The 5,616-nt window shown below is 50.1% G+C and overlaps 1 protein-coding gene across 1 annotated transcript in view; it reads right to left on the bottom strand.

The window, feature by feature from the left end:
- Positions 1-5,173, bottom strand: part of BLVRA (biliverdin reductase A) — a 21,387-nt gene extending 16,214 nt beyond the window's left edge. Inside the window, exons 1-2 of the mRNA XM_015410701.1 lie at positions 5,097-5,173; positions 2,410-2,472 (exon numbers count right to left, since the gene is read on the bottom strand). The gene's annotated coding sequence lies outside the window, so the exon portion shown is untranslated. The remainder of the gene's footprint in view (positions 1-2,409; positions 2,473-5,096) is intronic.
- Positions 5,174-5,616: the final 443 nt, after the last annotated feature.

Consider the following 5,616-nt stretch of genomic DNA (forward strand, 5'->3'; position numbering starts at 1 on the left):
GCCAGCGAGCCCCCCCCCGAAAACCCCCGTGCCAAACATCGCCAAGCCTGTGTGCTGGGGGGGGGGGGGAGAGAAAAAGCAGAAATGTCAGGAGCATGACTCTTCTTTTTTTTGCCACGACTTTTACACTGTTCCAGAAGGCAACCTCATTACCCAAAGGTCTAGCTGCTGATAGAGCTCCACCCCTCCAGTCCATCTGAGACTTATTAACACCTTGCAAGACTGTCAGATGCAAAGGTTCCCTGCATACCCCTTCCTTGCCCATTTCTGTCTCAAAAGCCTGCCTTATCCTGCCTAGTCAAGATGTGTAAAACATATGGTCTGGGGATCAGACCCTGCTTGTCCAGGGCTCTTATCCGGCCCACAAGCAACTGGTGTGAGGGAAGGAAGGCAGGAGGCTGGTCGGGGGGGGGGAGCGGGGGGGCAGGCGCACACTGTGAGGTGTGTGTGGTCCAAGCTGTCAGGAAACAGAAAGGGAATGGCTAGGTAGCAGGACTGTGAGCCTGAGGTAGAATAGTGTGTGTGGGGGGGAATGGCAGCCAAGGCGGAGAAAGAGGAGGCCTGGTATTTTCCCCCCTCCTGCCGCTTCCCACCGCAGCCCAGCTATGACTGCCAAAGCCACTACATGGAGGGGCAGAGCCAAGCAGCCGGCACTGCCACCCCCACACCAAGGCACTGCCACCCCCACACCAACCAGCTCCATGTTTTTTCAAACAGTGGCCATGAGGAGGGCTGGCTAGAGCGGCCATGTGGAGTGGCAGTTTGCCGACGATGGGGTGGGGCCAGCAGGGGAGAGAGGGTGAGGAGGGCCGGTGCATGGATTGGTAGGCAACTGGGCTGTCAGGCCTTCCCCTCAGCCCTGCCGCTTCTGTGGGAAATGGAGGAGGGATGAGAACTGGCGGTGGGGGAAGACCTGGGAGAGCCAAGTTCCCAAGTTCCCCCCCCCCCCCCTGAGCCAGGAACCTGTCGTCTGGGACACCCGGGGCCGGTTGCTCAAGTAAACCACCTTGTAGGGTTGTTGGGGATGGGGTAGTGGAGGGGGAAGTCTGGTATGCCTCCTCGAGATCCTCAGAGGTAGGACAGGGGAAGAGAGGAAACAAAAAGTGAGAGAAGGATCGTAGCCATGTTCGGCTGCTGAGACCAGGCGTACGGGGGAGTGCTGAAAAACCACCTTATTTACTTGCTAGGACAATGACTCATCTCCTTAAGGTTTCCGTTGGAGAAAACCTAGTCTTGCATATGATTAAATACATTCATTGGGGCTTTTGTGGATTCCCCAGTAAATCAGTTGTTTTCGTTCCTAGGAAGCAATTGCTTTTGTTTGCATTTTGAGTAAAGAATAATATCGTTAATTGGATTGGCCTGTGTCACTTATAAAGTTTATATCTCCAGTACCTGTCATTATGTTTTATGGCACTTATGGCCCGGCCTGACAAAGTAACATTTATGTCAGAACCAGCCCTCATAACAAATGAGTTCAATACCTCTGTGCGAAGTGATATGGAGAATTACGCCACACAGCGGGTGCAGAGGTGCAGATTGGGGTAAAGCAGCCACATGTATGCATAACAGGATCAATCACCCTTCAAGGAAATAGCTTTACTCATCCACTGTAATATTCCATCTACTTCTGTAATCGGGGGGTCGGGAATGTCCTGTGCCTTTAATAGAGGCTTAATGTGTGGAAATGTGCAGTGGAAAAACTTGCGAGTGCAGGTAGGGAAATCACGTCCCACGAAGCCTCTATTAAAGGGACATCCCCCCCCCCCATTTTGCCAGAAGAGAGAAGGCAAGGCGGGGGCAGGCAGTCCAAAGGGAGCAAAAGAATGAATGGAACCCAGAATGAGCCTGGGAGGGGGGAGTCACTTTCACTTGGATCCCTGAGGAAAGAACAGGACTAAACCCTTTTAAGTCCACCAAAGTCCTCTGTAAGCACTGTTCCCTCTAAGCTGAGTTAGTGTGAGCTAGCTCACAGTTTTTTAGCCTCCGGCTCACAGATTTTTGCCTTAGCTCAGGAAGGAGGGCGCCAGTGCAAACTAAGGTATGCAGCAGCCTAATCGCTCGCTCACTGCTTTAATGCCCGTAGCTCACAAAGTGGAATTTTTGCTCACAAGACTCCACAGCTTAGAGGGAACATTGACTGTAAGTAACATCTCTCACTGCTCTGCAAATAATTTGCTGCTTTCTCCGCCTCGCCTGTGTCCCCGAGATAAGGCCCATGTGCCTGCGACTGTTTCAGATAAGGACGTGTGTCGGCTAAGTGCCTAGTTGCTGGTCAGAAAGATTGACTGAGGTGTCAAACAAGAGAACAGTGCTTGAGTGAAATTTGAACAAAGCACTGGCATTTCCTGGGAAGCGTGTCTAATTTAATTTGGTTAAATAGCAATGTGATGGTTTTTTTAACTGTACCTTATTATTCTTTTTCTAAATCCGGGATCGCTGCTCCACCAGATAATTGCTATAGTCCTGCGGCTGTAATACAAATGGAGAAATGTCTCAACTGAAGGATATTTTCTCACACTTAAGAAACACTTGTTTTTAACAAGACAAAGATTTGGGAAATACTGCAAATTTGGGGGGGAAGAGAAAGTGCACGAAACTTCCAGCAAAGAAACACCAAACATCGCTGTGAGTCATAAGAGTCATGGATAATTCGTGTCCCGTATCCAAAGTAAAAGAGACTGTAACCAACCTCTGACAGTAGCCTGGCCACCGCGTTTTGTACCGACTGGAGTGTCTGAACCATTTTCAAAGGCAGCCCCCATGCAGAGTGCATTACTGCAACCTCACCTGGGTGTGATCGGGGCATTAATCGCTGTGGCCAGATCACCGTTTTCGAGGAAGGTCTGTAGCTGGTGAAGGAGCTGGAGCTGATAAAAAGCGCTACGTGCCACAGAGAGACCAGAGCCTCCAACTGCAAGCCAGGATCCAGTAGCAACCCCAAGCTATGAACCTGCTCCTTCTGGGGGAGTGCAACGCCCTCCAGGACAGGCTGGCTCAGCCGCCCCATTGATCAACAGCACCTCAGTCTTGTCTGGATTGAGCTTCAGTTTATTGGCCCTCATCCATCCCATTACATTCTCCAGGCACCCATTCAGGACTTCGACAAACCAGTCTGGCTTTGCTGTTGAAGAGAAACAGAGCCGGGTGTCATCTGGAAACTGGTGACACCTCAGTTCAGATACCTGTTGATTTCTCCCAGCGGTTCCATGTAGATGTTAAATTGCCTGGGGGAGAAGATAGAACCCCGTGGGACCCCAAAACATCCAGACCACGGGGCCAAGCAGGAGTCCCCCAGCGCCACCTTCTGGAATTGGTCAAGTAAGACCAGAACAACCAAAGCACGGTGCCCCCCACTCCCAGCCCAGCCAGCCTCTTCAGAGGGACACAATGGTTAAGGGTACTGAAAGCCTCTGAGATATCCAGGAGAATCAACAGGGACTTGCTCCCCCACCACTCTCCCAGCAAAAATCATCAGGCAGGTTGACCAAGGTCATTTCCATCCTACAGCCAGGCCTGAATCCAGATTCAAATGGGTCTAGGTTAATGTCATCTGGCCACTGGGGCCATCAGAAACTGACTACTGGAGCAGATACCCCGACTCCTTGGAGGACCTCCCCTCCCAATGCAAATAGCCCTACTGAGCACAGTGGGACTTCCTTCTGAGTAAACATGCATAGAATCAGGTTACGTGTGTGTTTAGCTGGGAAGACAGTGAAACAGGACATGAGGTTAGGTTGCTGAATGCTGATTCTATGCTTTGCATCTGAAGCCCCACGCATACAATAATGAAGTTCAGTACTGGTAAGGCACACCCATTCAGGACTTCCACAAACCCGTCTGGCTTTGCTGTTGAAGAGAAACAGAGCTGGGTGTCATCTGGAAATTGGTGACACCTCAGTTCAGATCCCTGTTGAGTTCCGTGTAGATGTTAAATTGCCTGGGGGAGAAGAGAGAACCCCGTGGGACCCCAAAACATCCAGACCACGGGGCCAAGCAGGGGTCCCCCAGCGCCACCTTCTGGAATTGGTTGAGTAAGACCAGAACAACCAAAGCACGGTGCCCCCCACTCCCAGCCCACCCAGCCTCTTCAGAGGGACACAATGGTTAAGGGTACTGAAAGCCTCTGAGATATCCAGGAGAATCAACAGGGACTTGCTCCCCCACCACTCTCCCAGCAAAAATCATCAGGCAGGTTGACCAAGGTCATTTCCATCCTACAGCCAGGCCTGAATCCAGATTCAAATGGGTCTAGGTTAATGTCATCTGGCCACTGGGGCCATCAGAAACTGACTACTGGAGCAGATACCCCGACTCCTTGGAGGACCTCCCCTCCCAATGCAAATAGCCCTACTGAGCACAGTGGGACTTCCTTCTGAGTAAACATGCATAGAATCAGGTTACGTGTGTGTTTAGCTGGGAAGACAGTGAAACAGGACATGAGGTTAGGTTGCTGAATGCTGATTCTATGCTTTGCATCTGAAGCCCCACGCATACAATAATGAAGTTCAGTACTGGTAAATCCAACAAACGGTTTCACAGAAAACATGAGCTCAGGCAGAGGACGATAATACAGGTATGGACATATTAAATGTATGTTATATACACATATTAAATGTGTGACGAAGGCATTTTCCCCCTCCACTTTATGACAAACAGTAGCTAAATTTTGGGAGCATTCTTGGGGGGGGGAAGGATTCAGTGGCCAGATTCTGAAGGGGGACCATCGGTTGACCATTGCTGGGACAGGCAAGGTCAAGATACAAGGATCTGACTTTATAAGGCTGCAAATTAATATAAATTAGAACACACCAGTGCAAAGACAGGGAAGGCTGATCTCGAATACCTGAAGCTGCCTTTCACAGAGTCAGACCACTGGTGGATCATGGGGAGTACAGTCTCCTTGGACTGGAAGGGTCTCTCTGGGATCTCTTTCATGTCACTTACTACCTGATCCTTTTAACTGAAGCTGGTAGGGATTGAACCCGGGACCCTCTGCATGCCAAGCTACTGCTCTGCCACTGAGCCACGGGCTCTTCCCCAAAGCCCCTGGTGGACTCCAGGTAGGGTATAATGCAGTGGGGTCCATTGCTTACCTGAAGCAAAAGTGCTCTCCTCTGCTTGACAATCAGAGCAGGACAACTTGAACACATGAAGGTGCCTTCTACTGGATCAGACGCTTGGTCCATCAAATTCAGTAGTGTCTCCTCAGACTGGGAGCGGCTATCTGAAGCCTGCATTACAATTTAAAGCCCTTCCCACCCCACGCATACGATCATGAATTTCAGTACTGGTAAATCCAACAAACGGTTTCACAGAAAACATGAGCTCAGGCAGAGGACGATAATACAGGTATGGACATATTAAATGTATGTTATACACACATATTAAATGTGTGACGAAGGCATTTTCCCCCTCCACTTTATGACAAACAGTAGCTAAATTTTGGGAGCATTCTTGGGGGGGGGAAGGATTCAGTGGCCAGATTATGAAGGGGGACCATCGGTTGACCATTGCTGGGACAGGCAAGGTCAAAATACAAAGATCTGACTTTATATGGCTGCAAATTAATATAGATTAGAACACACCAGTGCAAAGACAGGGAAGGCTGATCTC

The sequence above is a fragment of the Gekko japonicus genome, unplaced genomic scaffold, assembly GCF_001447785.1.
Source record: "Gekko japonicus isolate JY-2015 unplaced genomic scaffold, Gekko_japonicus_V1.1 scaffold6528, whole genome shotgun sequence".
Taxonomy (NCBI): Eukaryota; Metazoa; Chordata; class Lepidosauria; order Squamata; family Gekkonidae; genus Gekko; species Gekko japonicus.